This window comes from Petaurus breviceps, unplaced genomic scaffold (assembly GCF_028583685.1).
Source record: "Petaurus breviceps papuanus isolate PSGF00001 unplaced genomic scaffold, PetGlider_PUasm1.0 174, whole genome shotgun sequence".
Classification (NCBI taxonomy): Eukaryota; Metazoa; Chordata; class Mammalia; order Diprotodontia; family Petauridae; genus Petaurus; species Petaurus breviceps.
The window spans coordinates 16,488,811-16,506,157 of NW_027185761.1; the positions used below are offsets into that span (position 1 = coordinate 16,488,811).

At 39.1% G+C, this 17,347-nt stretch overlaps 1 long non-coding RNA gene across 1 annotated transcript; it reads right to left on the minus strand.

Moving 5' to 3' along the window:
* Positions 1-6,654: 6,654 nt before the first annotated feature.
* LOC138157992 (uncharacterized) lies at positions 6,655-17,108 on the minus strand. The gene is made up of 3 exons (XR_011167526.1): positions 16,969-17,108; positions 16,328-16,397; positions 6,655-7,650 (listed from the first exon to the last, which is right to left on the minus strand). It is a non-coding gene; the product is annotated as an uncharacterized lncRNA (long non-coding RNA).
* Between the last annotated feature and the right edge of the window lie 239 nt (positions 17,109-17,347).

The following is a 17,347-nucleotide window of genomic DNA, read 5'->3' on the forward strand; positions in this document are numbered from 1 at the left end:
AACTCCCAACTATTGGCAGCTAGTCAATGAAAGACTGGGTGAGAAAATGTATAGCATTGAACTCTCCATTGTTATCTCTGGAAAATAATAATTTCGCATGTATTAAAATCACTTTAAGTTTTATGAACTGATTTGCACAAATGCTTTTATTTGCTCTTCATAGCAACTTGATGAGGTGGGTAAGTGTGATTGTTATTGTCCCTATCAATTTATATATCAAGAAGGCTACTACCAGCTGTCCTGACTGTGTCTTACCATTTGACGCCAATGACTCAGGGAAAGAGAGTGAGGCTGGTGATTATTTGCAGCTCTGCTTCACTTAAATCCAATTCATGCACACGTCAAGACATGGCCCTTGTCATGTCATTAGTCCTCTTTGAGAACAAAGGATGAACAACAACATGTCAAGAAATAGGTTTAAAGACTAGAAAATGACTAGTTTATGTCCACCCAGCAGAGTTGAGATTAGAACCTAGGTCCTTAGAACACCCCCACCCCCACCCTAGGCTATTTCTTCCTTACCACTTGTCTGCTTTTAACTTATAGCTCAGCTCAAAACCAAACCAAAGCAGTGCTGAAATACTAGTAGACAATCCACTTGGTCACTGCTACTTTTACTAAGTGCTACAGAGATAGGTCAGTGGGCCTTTACTATGTGTCAAGCACTCTGCTAAGTGCTAAGAATCAGAAAAACAAACCCAAAACAAGTTTCTTGCCCTCAGTGAACTCTCCTAATGGGGGTTGGGGGACAACTATGTGCGTACAAGATTTTATTTGTGTGTATATATACATATAATACACACAATGGTGGGAGCCTGGGGGATGGGCTTATCAGCAGAGTTAGGGCAGTGCCCAATGGCAGGTATGGAAGCATAAGGTGAAGTTGTTTTGGGAGGATCTGTTTGTTTTTACAAATTGTCACAGCAAGACATGAGTGGGGAAGGGAAACCATCGCTTCAGAGTAGAGAGGGTCATTAGAAATATGAGAGGAGGAGTCTGGGGAAGGAAAGAGAGAAAGCAGAAATTTTCAAGTACAGGTTTGATGACATTAGAAGGTTGGGGGATCAGAAAGGCAATGGAAGTGCCCAAGTTAATTAATAGAAAGTCTTTTTTTTTTTTTTTTACTTTTTGGAGGAAAAAAATAATCTAACTTTAGCTTACTACAGGTACTATTCGAAAACCAAAATTGCCAACACAGATCCTTCATTTTAAAGCCTAAGTGGCTGGCCAACTTTTCTACTGAGGAAACTTAAGAAACTATCTGTGTAATCAGGATACTTTCTTAAAGCAGATAGGATATTAAGCTGTATCTCAGACACTTTTAATTATTTAAATTAGTAAATAATTAATTTCTGTTTTCTCCAGTGCCTGTCATTTTGTGGCATAATAAAAGCTTTGTTAGCCAGCATGTTGAGAGGATGGGGACTCCTTGAATTAGTTGAAAACTCTGATTAGGTAAGATAATTCTTCAGGTAGTCTCCTGTAACTGTTCCTCCTAAGATCTACAAATGACCTTTGTAAACCCTTAACACTGTTGCACATCCACCATCTTGTTGAAATTCTCTCCTCTCTTGGCTTGTCTATGACATTACACGGATTCTAATTCTCCTGCTGCAACTCTGTTTCTTGTGCTCACTGTCGGTATCTCCAGGCTACAATTGTCAGGTAGGTACCATGGCTTGGCATATTCATACTTGTTCTCCTTGTGCCATTGACCTTCCTGATTGCTGAGGGAGTGATTCGCCATCTACTCAGATGTAGCTGTTGGCACCAAGCGCTATGGAGCAGGGTGGGTCAGATAACCCACAGAACCTAGCAAGATGGCAGCTGTTTATTCATTCACTTGATGGCTGGTGGATAAACCAGCAGATGGAATCTACCCATTGCTGGTTATCATTTCTATGCATCTGGCTACCTCAACCTCACTGAGCTCAATCAGTGTGCTGGTGCTGATGTTGGACTGCTTTTGCTGTGTAACTATGTGGCAATAGTGACAGATCTAAAGAATATTGCTCCTGAAGCTATAAAGGAACCCATGCCCTCTTCCCTCCTTTTCGTATGTTTCTCATATCCTGCCCGAGCACGAGGGACCTTGGTCATTGGTTTGGGGCAATTGTCCTATCAATGTGCCCTATTGTGTGACCTTGCTGGTCTCTATGTACAGAAGCTCCTTTTCCTCTTCATGACCCCAAACTGTGATATTCCCCAAGACTTCTGTTATCTCTCTACTAGGGACAGGCAGAACTGAGAAGGATGGATCAGGTTTAGTCCTTAGCACTTGTCTGAGAAGACTGGGTGAGTGTGGTTAAATATATGCACCAGAGTACTATGAGGAAAGAAGCAGGCATTATGAGAGAGAGAAGTGTGTTTCACTCTGGCTCTAACCTATCTCTTCAGGCTGATTTCACATTATTCTCCTCATCAACACTGTATTTCAGCCAAATGAATCTATTTTCTGTTCCCTGTACAAGGCATTCCATCCTCCACATTTCTGCCTTTGTACAGACTGTCCTCTATGCCTGCAATATTTCTCCTCTCCACCTCTACTTCAGGAATCTCTGACTCTTTTTGAGGCTCAGATCACTCCTCTATAAGGTCTTTCTTAATCCCAATCCCCCAGTTGTCATTGTTCTCCTTGCCCCTTGATATTATTCTTTATCTATTTTCTATATATTTCATATTTACTTATCTCTGTGCATGTTGTTTCTTCCCACTAGAGTATAAGCTCCTTGAGGGCAAGGGAGTCCTTAATTTTTATCTCTTTTTTTCTTTAGAACCTAGTTATAGTGTCTGGGATATAGAAAGCACTTAATAAAGGCTTGTTGAAATGAATTAAATTTCATTACGGTAGGACTATGGCAGACACTTGGTCATAAAAAGTAAATGTTAATGCTAGGTAATCTGAGTTGGGCGAATTAAGTATAGGTATGAGTTGTGGACAAGTTAGAACCCAAGACAAGGAGAGTCAGGGAAAAGCTTCTCTACAAAATAGGGAAGTACATGGGTTACAGAAGAGATAAGCAGAGATATGATTAATGCCAGGATCAGAGAAAGGAAAAAACTAGCAAGGCATGAGTGGGCACTGCTACTGTGGTGCAGAGTACTGTCCTTGGAATCCAAGGGTCTGGATTCAAAATCCACCTCAACTACTCGCTGTGGGTCTTATTTCTCAGGGTCTTAATTTCCTCATCTGTAAAATGAGTAAGTTAGGGGTGGCTAGGTGGCACAGTGAATAGAGCACTGGCCCTGGAGTCAGGAGGACCTGAGTTCAAATCCGGCCTCAGACACTTAACACAAAAAACTAGCTATGTGACCTTGGGCAAGTCACTTAGCCCCAGTTGCCCTCTAAAAAAAAAGGCAAAAAAAATGAGTGAGTTAAACTAGATGATATTTAAATTTCATTCCAGCTCTAAGTCTATGATTAAGTAATGAATGGAAAAGTGACACCATCCAGGATTTCCTTGAAAAGAGCAAGTTGTATTAAAGTGAATGTCCCTATGAAATATTCTACTTTGTCCAGAAGCTCTGTCTTATCCTTAAAGAGTCTTAGAGAGTTCAGGCTCTAGTCATAAAATGTTTTTAACTTCATCATTTCTAAAGTCTACTAAGTCAGATCTGGGGAAGTGGTGTGCTTTTGGGGCAGAGGGTTCTATGGGAGATCAGTAAACCCTCCCCAAGCTCTAAATAATCCAGTTTCCTGGTGTCAGTTATCACCTCTATGTGGATGATAGAAATTTATATTTCTAATTCTGAGTATCTACTGGAACCTCTATTTTCAGGAAATGCTCAGGCCAGCCATGCTCACTCCATACACCAAACTCAGTTCCTGACTCTACAGATTTTTCTACTGTGTTTCAGCTTTCTTATCCTGGAAGATCCAGCTATCTATGTGGCCCCATTTTCCCATTGGTGGGTTCCTCCTGGGACTTCTACTTTGAGGAAATTCCCAGGCTACTCATGCTCACATCTCCATTTCTTTCCTGTCTCTACTAACTCTGTGGATTTCCACTAAGGTTTCCCATCCTTCTCCCCTCCCCTCCTCCAGGTTACTTGTCCTTTCCCTTACTTTGCAGTTCCCTTTATAGGTTGCATTCTCATATTAGAATGTAAGCTCCTTGAGGCCAAGAACTGTCTTTTTTGCTCATATTTGTATTATTTATACTTAGCATAGTGCCTGGCACATAGTAATAAATGCTTGTTAAATGCTTATTGTTGAACTCTATGTGTATGACTCTTAAATATATATATATATAGTATGTATATGTGTATATGCACATATATACATCTATCTATCATCTATCTATCTATCTATCTATCTATCTATCTATCTATCTATCTATCTATCTATCTCTCTCTCTATGTATCTATCTATCTATCTATCATCTATCTATCTATATCTGTCTATATCTTGAGTTCCTGTTCCATATTTCTGTTTATTGGATGTTTCCACCGACCTGCTATGTTATCACTTTAAATATAGTATTTCCCAAACTGAATTTAACATTTCCCCTCTCCTCCAAGTTAATTCCCATTTCCAAATTCCCTTTCTCTGTCCATAGTGTGACCATTCTTCCAGTCACCCACTTGATAAATCATCTCTGAATCGTTTGTCTCCTTTACTCCCTTTGATCCCCAAAACTCACTGGGCATGTTCCTTCAAAATGTCTCTTATGCCTACTCTTCCTCTCCATCCCCATTGCCACAACTCCAGCCCAAAGCCTCATCTTCTGGTGACAAGACTAGCTTCCTAGACATTTTCCTCTTTGTTCTCTTTCTGTCTAAAATCCATTCTGCACATCACTGCCAGATTCATCTTCTTTAAGCACCAATGTCATTGTTCAGGGAGGAGATGAAATGTGATAAAGTGTGAAGAGACAACCATAGTGCACAGTAAGTGCTCCATGAATGTTGATGAAAAGTTTCCCTCCTAAGATCTAAGTGTTTATGAAAGTCGTGATAGATCTTAGAAAGAGATGAACCCTTCCCCTCTCAAACTGGTAAGCAAACAGCAGCATTCTGGAAACTTTAGAAAACCTCTAGTTATTTAATTTGATCCAATCTAACTCTATTAATGGTCTGAAGAATTTTAATGGAACTCTCAGAAATTCCTGAGTGATAGATCTCATTCTGTAGTTTTGCTAGGTGTTAAAGCAGAGTAGCTAGCAGGCTGAAAGAGTTAACAAACTCTCAGGAACTAGGGAGAAAATGACTCATTTATACTTGCACCATATTTAGGCACCCATTATAACTGAGGTCTTGGTTAATGTTAACAGTTTAATTTGTAACTCTGCTTTCCATTACATATTTTTCTCAAACATTTAGTGCTAGGGCTAAAATTTTCCATGGGCTCACTTATCTCCAACAGGGATTTTGAAATTATTTATATTTTTAAGTATATAAAAATATCTGAAGCATTTAAAAAAATATTTCAACAAGTAAAACAAATCAACCAGTTTATGGTCTCTCATCAAAAGCAGCTTAACTTCCAGCTTTCAAAGCAGCTTAGTTTCTTCAAAGAAGTCTTTTAAAGCAGTCTTGCAAGTTCTTCTCAGAAATCATTAGAACACAAAACTCCCATGGCTTGTAAGTTTTGCATCATTCACTCCTACAGTAATCAAATAAATGTTCCCGTTTCCACTTACAAATAAAAAGTCACAGGTTGTACCAAGGAAGAACACTCAACAAATTAATGAATCAGAGTTCTGTTTATCCTTTGGTGGCAAGTCATCAATAGTTAACTTAGTTAAATTCCTTTGTGTTAATAAATATCAGAACATGAAAGTATTTTCTGAGCCTGGATCCCTATTGTGAAATGACCAAGTGTGAAATTCAAACATTCTTGTGGATTTATTATATTCCCTACTGGTCAAATATCTTACCCAAAGAAATTGTCAGTCTTGACAATAGACATTTTAAAAGGACATTGGTTCATGAATTTTTTAGACAAACACTAATTTTGCTAACTATCCCCATTATTATTTGAAGGTACCCCATTTAATTAAGAGAATATCTGTCTGAAGTAAATATATGAAGTCTCCTGAAGACATGGATTCCCATGAAAGTAAAGAAAGGAGAGGGGAAAAGGAGAATAGAATTATGGATTGCAAAGGATCTCTAATCTAAATCAGTTTAAGAAGAGGAACCAGGCCTAGAAAAGTTAAATGTCTAATAGGGGAGGGCCAGAACCCAGATCTGATTCTTTGTTCATCATACTTTCTACCATAATGTACTTCCTCTTAAGAGAGACTATTAAGTTTCTTTTTCCCCCCTCCATTTGCTGCCATCCAAGATTAGTTTAAAATATATTTTGTTTTAGAGAATATGCATCAATGTTGCATCAATGCATCAATCAACCTGAAATAATCAAACTATAGTGTTTAGAATGTGATACACCTCTATGAGGAGTCTTATGGAAGTGATTTTGTATAGAATTCTTTGCTGTATATGTATTGATCCAAATATAAGCTGCCTTCTTCTTTCCTCAGCCCTTTCCCCACCATGATGATATCTCTTCGAAAGGAAAAAAATATTTAACTGTATGTTGAAAAACAGGTAGACCTACGTACTTCCTAGAAGAACTAGTTAAGCTTCTCTTCCCTCTGCTTTCACCTGAACAAGATGAGAAATTTCCTAGAAAAGGTAAAGTCTTTGACAAAGTATGAATTTTCTTTTCCTAAGTTCTTGCTGCTCCATTGGAAGTGGGCCTTTTGTTCTACATTGAGGGTCAAGAATCCTTTGTTGGGACTGTCAGTCATATGGACTGTTTGGCTACTTGGGAAAGGTTGGACCACTACAGGATGTTTATGGACTGGGATAAAAGCTCAGTCAAGTTCAATAAAATTTAATTTATCTTCTATCTTGTTAATGGGAGTCCTTGCATACCAGTCAAGAGCCCTTTTCCTTCTATAGCATGAACTGGACATGAGCTAATTTCTGATGTTCCTAAAGAGGAACCCTGGGAATAGTATGAATTAAAAAGTTATTCCAAGTCTGTGTGAATCCAGAGCAGTGGTTCTGGGCCATGGGTTACAAATGATTACACAAAATTACCAGGCAAAAGATGTATTTACTGTGAAAGCTGGATGTACCAACAGGATTGTGCTTGCCTCTGGACTTGCCCTAGCCAGATCCAAGGGGAGGGAATTCAGCACCCATGGTGGGCACAGTGTAAATGACTCCAATGGCAAATTTATAAACCAACACTGTTTTAACTAAAGAAAAAAAAAAAGAAGTTGATGGGTACCTATTGCAAATTCTACACATGACCCTTGCTTCTTACTATGGGAGGTTAGAGTTTGGGCAGATAAAAGTCAATTGGAACTTGAGTATAGGCCATATCAAGTCTTATATAGTATTAACATATTTATGGGTAGATGGGGGAGAAAGCAGGGGTTATATATACATGAACAGGTAAATATGATTGATAAATGTGTAATGAAAATTTCAAACTAGTTTTATCTAGTTAACTTCTTGTTGTCATGCATATTTCTCAGGAGGGAGCTTCCATTGTGCCAGACTTCAATACCATAACTGAGATCCTTTTATTCTTTCCCTCCATGGCCTCCACTTGCCACCGCTCTCCTTCCCTTTTTTTAACCACTGCAGCTGTTTTGTCGACCTTGTTTCATGGCTGGGAATGTGTCCAGTCAGCTGTGGAGAAACAAAACCCAAGAAACATAAATTTTAACAATTGTATATATTTATTTAAAAATAAATATGCATGCAGGGTTTCTTATGTTAAAAAATCAGCTTTACACATGTTATAAGGCCAAAGTGCTCCAGCATCCCAAATAATGCTTGAGATTAATGTGCAAACATTAGTGGGCGTGAGTAGATTGAGCAAGCTGATGGTGTAGAAACCAGATGTGAAGATAAAAAGCCCCACATAGGGAGTTCATTTGACCATATTTAAAAAAGTAAGAAAACAATTGTAAGTAACAAAGGGATACATTGTGATGTATTTTTAAATATTTGGTGGTATGTTAATAACTCAACTATCCATAACCATATTATCTGTTTTATTAATGAAGAAGCATTTATTAAGTGCCCACTATGTCTTAGTCAAGTCACAAAGAACACATGGAACTGTCTCTGGTCTAAAGAAGCTTATAGTCTATTGGGGAGACAACTTGTCTCCATTCATACATCCATATATAGTGAATATATACAAAAAAGAAACAGTGAGTGATTTTGGGAGGGAGGGCAGAGAAGACATGCACCTGGAGGGCTGGGCAGTGTTGGGGGAAGTTTGGGAAGGGCCCCATGAAGTTGATATTTGACCTGAATCTTGAAGGAAATTAGAAATAATGGAGGTTATGCAGGGCAGTCAATGCAAAGGAAATGGTGTTTTATATGGGAGAACAATAGTAAGGCCAGTTCGGCTGGACCAGAAAGTACATAAAGAGTAATAATGTGTAATAAAGTTCAAAAAGTCATTTGGGGCCAGATCTTGATGGGTTTAGAGGCCAAACAACCCTAGAGGTGACAGGAGCAGGGTCGTGACATGGTTAGACCTGTGCTTTAGAAAAATCACTTTGGTAACTGAATGAAGGGTGGTTTGGAGAGGGGAAAGGCTTGATGTTGGGAGACCAATTAGGAGACAATTGTGATAGTCCTGGTAAGGCATAATAAGGATGACCTAGGATGGTGGCTATGAAAGTAGAGAGAAAGAAATGTTTGCAATAGAAGGTCCGATGGTACAAACAACAAGATATGGCAGCCAATTAGATTTGTGGGTTAAGAACGAGGAATTGATGGTGATACTGAGACCGCAATCCTGGGTGACCCATAGGATGGTAGTACTTTGAGCAGAAATAAGGAAGTTCATAAAAGGGGAAAGAGGACGAGTTCTGTTTCAAGCATATTGAATATGAGATACCTTTGGGAAACAAGAGAGAACAGTGTCATGAAACCCAGAGAGGGGATTACACAGTAAGAGAAGGTAGGCAATCAGGACAAATGCTGGAGAGTGCTGAGAAAAGGATATCACATTTGGTAATTATATTTATTTATCTGGAAGGGGGAAGGCAAGGCAATGGGGGTCAAGTGACTTGCCCAAGGTCACACAGCTAGTGTCAAGTATCTGAGGCTGGATTTGAACTCAGGTCCTCCTGACTCCAGGGCCAGTACTCTATTCACTGTGCCACCTAGCTGCCCAGGTAATTATATTTATAGATAATCTCCTGAAAAATTTTAATCCCACTCTGAACCAATTTTACCAAATGCACAATTTACTCCTGGAGTGACTTAACTAAATTTATCATTTATTTTACAGTGGAAAAAGCCCCCTTGCCAGCCCCACCCAGGGGCCCTGACATTTGATCTTTATTTCACAAAGAATAAACAAAAAGCTTGTTTTAACAATAGTGCTAACAAACCATAATTAGGAAAGCAAAATTTCAGCACCCCCCCATTATAGTGTGCCTTTCAGCTCCAAAAGTAAATGAATTTTGTATTTCTGTCTGGTTTAGATTAGCCTTTTGGGGGTGGATAATTAGGTTCAACAAACAAAAAGTGGACGACCAACTCAAAAGCTATGGAATTGAAATTTTATTTCTTGCATTGGATTTTTAGTTAACCAAAGAATCTTTTTTTTTTAAGCAATTGGGGTTAAGTAACTTGCTCAAGATTACACAGCCAGTTATTTCTGGGTGTGGTGCTAAGTATCTGAGCCCAGATTCGATCCCAGGTCATCCCGACACTGGAGCTGGTGCTCTTACTCGCTGAGCCACCTGGCTGCCCCTCAAAGAATCTTTTTAATGTTTAGAAGCTATTATCCTTTCTTTTAAGTGATAGATCACTGTCCACTATGCAAGTCTTCTTCTTATGATACTTCCTTATGGTCTGGAGGAACCCCTGTTTCTTAAAGATCCTACCAATGTAAGAGAACCTACAAAATATCCTACTAAGCTAGAAAGTCTTGGAGCATAGAGGGGGAACACACTATTTATTTGAAGGAGCTTATCACTAGAGCCTTGACTGCCAGTCTTGGCTTTATTCATTCATTTATTTCCTTCTTTGTTTATTTGTTCATTCATTCATTTCTCTATACATCAATTGATTGATTGCTGCAACCACTTCTGAAAGTCACCAACTAAGTTATAGAGGAGTTGTAACCAGCATCAGTGAAGTGTTACCTGTTTTGAGGAAATTATGAATTCGAATTGTATACCATTTTATGACTTTGAAGAGGAACCTGATGATTGATAATCTATACTTTCTTTTAAAAACTCAGGGGCACATACATAAACCCTTAAACTAATGTTTCTTTTAAAATAATTTTTTTAAGCTCAGTAATTTCCTGTTCTATTTCCCCCTACCATTATACTATCCCTTATAACAAAGAAAAACAAGAAGGCAAAATGGGTGAACAAAATAATGCATGCAACATTCTGCACCATAATCTCCTACCTTGTGACTAAAGTTTTTTTTTTTTAATTAATGATATCATTTGCTTTTACATTTCCCAACATAACTCTCCCAGAGAGGTATCCATTATGACATGAATAAAAAAGAGGGAGAAAATCAGTTCACCAAAACTAATAGAGTAAGCATGTGTTATGTATTATAGGAAGCATTCCACAGCCTCTGGAATAAGGGAGGAAGATGCATCTGCCATCTTTCTTTTGGAGCTATGCTTAGTCATTAGAATCACACAGTGACTTGTTTTACTTTTTTTTGTTTTCTCCATTTACATTATTGCTGTCATTGTGTATATTGTTTTGTGATATTTGTGTTTTCATCATCTATTCTCTGGGACCAAGATTAGTCATTGCAATTCATCCAACTTCCGCTATTTTTTTGGTGTTATTTTCATTTATATTTTTTGTTGTCATTGTATATATTGTTTTCCTGCTTCCTTTTGCTTCACTCAGTTTTGGTTCATCCAAGTGTTCTCATTAAATTAAAATCACCTAAACTTTGTGCTTTACTGAAATAAAGGAGAGGGCCACAGAAGGATGTAGAGCTGGAAATAACCCCAGCTATCATGTAGCCCAACCCTTTCATTTTAGGATTGGGAACTTAGAGCCAATAGACATAAAGGGACATACATGCTCAAGGTCAAGTGACAGAGACAGGATTCCAACCCAAGTCCTTGATTCCAAATCCAACATGCTCTCTGCTATGCCATACTCAAATAGAGTAGGGATGGCATGGAAGAAAATCACTGGAGGTGAAAATAGGCATGAAAGGAAAGGGAAGTTAAGCTAATGCAAGCATGATAACTTACACGGTAGGAAGCCCAGCCAAGGGGCCAGCTTCTTTGTCCTCATTTCCCAGAAACACTAAAGACAATGATGGGATTCTAAGTTTAGAGCTAAAAGGGACCTGAGGTCTTCTAGTTGAACCTGCTCATTTTGCAGATGAGGAAACTAAGACCCCAGAGAGATTAAGTGACTTGCCCAATGTCCTACAGGTATTAAGCAAGCAGAAGAGAAGAAAAAGTAGAATTCAAAAAAAAGAGGGGGGGGAAGAAATTTACACAATAACTTTATTATATATTTAACAGGAATAGCAATACATAATAAATAATAGATCTGCAGTTTCATGTGCAATCATCTTTTTTTATTACATTGTTATGGAGATTCTTATTTTATTCTATAAATTAAAAATAAATGTGGAAAAAGATAGCAACAATGACAAGAACCTACATTTATACTCTGCTTTGAGGTTTATAAAGGGCTCACTGAACCATCTCATTTCAGCCTTACAGCAACCATGTGAGCCACGTAGCACCAATATTTCCATTGGCTCTCATGCTATAGGGAAAAAGAACACTGAGACCCAGGAGAGCTGGGTTTATTTCTGGCTGTGTTAAAAATTAGCTGTGCAGGCCGTTGGGCAAATCCCTTTCCCTGCTGGGTTAGATCTCTCCTCTGAAAAAGAAGGCTTGGCCCTCTAGGGACAGGCTTTTCAGTTTTAAGGTTACCAGTGTCTATCCTAGCCCTTTCTGTACACAGTAGAGCTGAGTCAATACTTGGAGGTCATTGTCAAGGAGGCAATCTCTGATAAACTTTTTTTTGATATGCAGAAACAATTCTTTAAAAATTATGATAGCAACAAAAACACCTGGGACTGATATAAGTTTGGGATTTCAATGACAAAAGTCAGTGGATGGAATATCAATTCAAAACAAAGCTGCATCAGCAGATTGGAGCCTTGCAGGAAGGGGGAGTCAGCAAATCACTTTTCACAATGATTATGGCTTAATCCTCAAATGACAAAACCTAAATTGCTATGCTGTGAAGTGAAATGTTTCCGGGTGTTCTTGAACCATTAGAGTGGTCCCTCCTCTCATGGAGGAGATAATAGCTACCTTCTTCTCTTTATGTGGATGAGTGACTAACAATGAATGAAACAGCATTGATTAAGCTAAACACTGTACTAAGCATGGAGGATACAAATATAAAACCAAAAATAGTACTTGCCCTCAAGGAACTTGCATTCTAATTGGGGGAGAGAACATAAAGAGGGGAGAGGTATGGAGGGAGGGATTTACAGAGGTGAGAGTGGAGCCATAGGAGACCAAGCTGACACATATTTTCCAGCAGAATGCCAAAAGAGAGAAATATTTGGCCATGCCCCCTCTGGGATATATTTTACCCTCTTTATCCCCCTTTCACATTGAAAAAACAGTGACTAGAGTTGTTCCTTGATATTCAACCCAAGGCAGGGCTCCTTTAACAACTAAGTGGCATCATTCTGGGTAGCTGGGTGGTCCAGTGGATAGAGCCCCAGGCCTGGAGTCAAGAGGACCTGAGTTCAAATCTGACCTCAGATACTTACTGGATCTGTGACCTGAGCAAGCCACTTAACCCTGTTTGCCTTAGTTTCCTCATCTGTAAAATGAGCTGGAGAAGGAAATGGCAAATCACTCTAGTACCTTTGCCAAGAAAACCCTAAATGGGGTCACAAAAAGTCAAGATACAATTGAAACTACTGAAGAAAAACAAACCATCATTACAGGACACATTAGATGTTAACCATACCAGGTATATCAGTCATCACACACATGGTTTACACATTTCATGTTTGATAATTTTCACATATTTTCCTAGCTGGGCTTGGTGCTAAAGGAAATACAAATAAGAATAAGGAACAATAGGCTTCTAGTCACAGAACTAAGCTGGGAAGACAAATAAGGAGTACACAAGGCAAAAGGTGAATATTTGATCCCGTAGCTGTGTAGGAAGTGTTGTGGGAATTCAGAGGACAGGCAGATCAGGGAAGGCTTCCTATACCAGATGACATCCTGCTTCAGACACTAATAGCTCTGTGACCCTGGGCAAGTTACTTAACCTTTCAGCCTCAGTTTTCTCATCTGTAAAATGGGGAAAATAACAGCACCAACCTCACAGAGTTGTGAAGATCAAGTGAAATAATGTGTCAAGTGAGTGTCAAGCTTGAAAGTGCTGTATAAATGTTATTCATTATTATTATATTGTTAGTTGTTCAGTCATGTCTAACACTTTGTGACTTCATTTGGGGTTTTCTTGGCAAAGATACTGGAATGGTTTGCCATTTCCTTCTCCAGCTCATTTTACAGATGAGGAAACTGAGGCAAGCAGGGTTAAGTGACTTGCTCGGGATCCCCCCAGCTAGCAAGTGTTTGAGGCTGGTTTTGAACTCAGGTCTTCTTGACTCCAGGCTGTGCTCTATCCAACGAGCCAGTTAGGGCATAAAGAATGGTGCGTGGGCAGGGCGGCCAGGTAGCACAGAGAGTAAGAGCACTGGCTCCAGTGTTGAGAAGACCTGGAGATCAAATCCCGGGCTCAGACACTTAGCACTCACCCAGAAACACCTGGCTGTGTAACCTTGAGCAAGTTACTTAACCCTGATTGCTTTAAAAAAAAAAAAAGAATGGTGCGTGGGGGTGGCTAGGTGGTGCAGTGAATATAGCACCAGCCCTGGAGTCAGAAGGACCTGAGTTCAAATCTGGCCTCAGACATTTAACACTTACTAATCGTGTGACTTTGCGCAAGTCACTTAACCTAGATTGCCCTGCCTTCCCCCCTCCAAAAAGCACAAAAAAAAAAAAAAAGAATGGCGTGTGGAGCAGATCAGCATGACCAAAGACATAGGAATAGGATAGGAAGGGAGACATTTCAGGGGCAGTGGATGTTCTAGTTTGGGAAGAACATAAATATTGGTAGGCTAGTAAATGTTTAACAGCCAGCTGTCCAAAAAAACTTTGCACACTTTTATGCTTAATCTGCATTATTAACATTTCTCTATAACTTTCTTAAGGCTAGACAATCAACAAAAACAATCAATTAAATCCTGATTTGTAGCCTCTGCTGATTTCCAAAGCATAAATGCTCACACTGAAAATTCAACAATCTCAAGCTGGTTGGAGCTGGCTCCAGCACATCCCTGAATAGGGAATGTGAAAGGACTTAGTGGAAATGAGGCTGAAAAAGTACATTGGGGCCAAATTAGGGAGGGGTTGAAATGGCCAACTAAACACTTTAGATTTTTTTTAAAATTGACAATGGGGATAAAATGAAGACTTTTAAAGCATGACAGTGAAATGATTAGGAATCCATCTAGTCCAATCCTCTTATTTTATAGATGACGAAATTGAGGCCCAGGGATGTTGATTTCCCAAAGTCACACAGATAGTAAATGTTAGAGATAAAAGCTGAATCCAGTTCCTGTCTCCAGGGTTTCTTCTTTTCTTTGGAGGCAGAGTTAAGTGACTTGCCCAGGGTCACATAGCTAGTGTTTAAGGTTGGATTTGAACTCAGGTCTTCTTGACTGTAGTCAGGGACAAGTGCTTAATCTGCTGTGCCACCTAGCTACCCTGTTCAGGGCTCTTTCTAATTTAACACATTGCCCCCTTATCATTAGGATGCTCTTGCAACAGATCAGGTGAAAAGCAGTGATGGGAATGGAAAGAAAGGAATACACAATACAGATATTTCAGTGCTAGAAATGATGGAATTTTTTATGGTGGCTTTTCCTCATGTGAAAGTACCTGAGGATGCCTTGGGTTTCTCTCTATAACTAAGACATCTAGTCCCATATGAATAGACAGAGGTGGCAAACAAGACTAACAACATCTCAAAAGGGGCCCAACATGTTCCTTAATCAATTTCCAGAGATCCTCCCCTGTGCCGTAATGATCCATCACTAGCTTATAATGATCTGTCATTGAATCATCATGAAAAATGTTTTCATTGGAAAGAAAAGAATGCTCAAAAAGAAACAGAAAGCAATTCAACACCTGTAGTAGCTGTGACTGTCAGCAAGGCTGAATGATGGAGTGCAAAGAGCCATTTGGACTGAGAGATCTAATCTGGTTCAGCTACTAATGAATTATGTGACCTTGGCTAAGTCCCTTAACTTCTTAGTTATAAGAAGCTAACTATAAAATAGAAATTAACTACAAAATGAGAGGGATGGCTTGGCTGCTTTCTAAGGGTCCTTTCTACTCCATGGGGCTGGAATTTATTGTCTAGCATCCCTTGGAAGGTTATAATTTTACACATTTAGCCTGCCTATGTGTTTAAATGATTGCTCTCGTCTCAGAGATTGTAGGAACGTCTCTTCCAGTTCTGTCTCTATTATCCTATGATTTCCCTTCCTTTATTTTATCAATGAGAAGACTGAGGCCTAAGAGAGGAAGTGATCTGCCCAAGGTCATCCTGAAGGGTCACTAGCTTGTCTTGGTCATTATCACTATCAATCAGTATATTTATTGTTGGGGCTCATTCCCTCCTCCTCAAAATATTGCATATTTTCTTCTTCATTTATGTGCTATATCCCTTCATCATAGGGCAAATCCCTTGGAGTCAGGGACCACTTCTCCTTTTACCATTGTACCCCCAGTGCCTAGCACATGTTTTGCAAGCAGTAGGCACTAAATAAATGTCTGTTGGATTTGGATTGGATTAACATGGTGCCATATAGTATTTGAACCCTACCCTACCTAGACTCTGGGCACCAAGTTTTCATTGAGAATAATTTGGCCCAGTGTGCCTAATCCTCTGAATATTGCAATGCAAGCATAAGCGAATAGAAATAAATAGATGTTAAGAATAAAAATGTTCAGCTCTATTTGACACAAAGGCAATTCTCCATTAGCAATTATCAGCCTATAAAAAGAATGAGAGCAGAATTAATCTTCTAAACACAATACCCAAACAAGTTAGCTCAAGTATAAATTATGGCCTAGACAAGCATGAAGTATCACGGGTACCCCCATACAAACTGCCATCAAAGTTTCAGGGTTGAATGCATTTTGGCAGTGAGAAAATTTGTCAAATAGGAGTGTGGAAATTTGAAATGCCAAGACTAAAACAACCACAAATACATTTTATTTTACCCTTATGAGGTTGCATCAAGGTTGTGCTGTGCAGCTGTTGTCCTATATGAAAGAAAATACAGGCCCCTGGCTGGAAGAAATGGAACATAATTATGTTATGATGAGCTGGGGGAAAAAAGGCAGAGAAAAATTGGAATGCAAAGCATGATGGATGATGTTTTGTCAATTGGAAATGCAGCAATATAGCAAGTCTGGATAATAACTCTCTCTCTCCCCTCTTCCAATTTGGCAAACTGAAGTGTAGAAGCAAACCATATCTTTTTTGCCCTGTATTTATTCTTGACATAATTATGTCAGGCTTGTAAAGTAGATAGCATCGTCATCAATAATGAAAATTAACAGGATAGGTTGTTTTGAGGTACTAAGTAATATATACATGAGCAGAAATTTCCTGTTGCCTATTTACATAGGTTGGAAAACTGCATAGAATTCTTTCTTATGTCCTTTATTTGAAAGCAAGCCCTTCATCTGTTAATATACTACTTTCAGGTAGGGTCTGTATCATTTCAATCAAGTTGATTTAGCTTGTAGTCAGGAAGGCTCAATTTAAATCACTAATCAAGAATTTATTACTTATTTCCTGGAACATGTGAATTCTTATTTGAGTCAATTAAATTTCCTTCAAAAACATTTATTAGTACCTGTTTTTATTCATGTCTTGATGCAGATTTTGTTCCAAGGTGCTAGTTTCCTCAAGAAATGAAGAAGGGTGAGACTTAACATTCTTCAGCCTAGCCAAAGAAACTTGTAATGCTGATCTGGGCAAGCTGTCTTCTTTTACTGGAACCACACTGAACTTTGGGAACTTGTGACTGACTCCTGACTTCCTGAGTGCTGGTTTCCAGCCTGGCTCCCCTGTTGTCCAGTTGCATTTTGACTGACTCACTCATGTCGTTCCAACCTGGCTCCTGTCTTGGTGTTTGTTTGCATGCTCCCTTGGCTTTGACATCCTGTCACCCTCCCCTTGAATTGGTTTGCTCAGTTACAAATATAGTTCATACTGACCTCAGTCTACTCTCC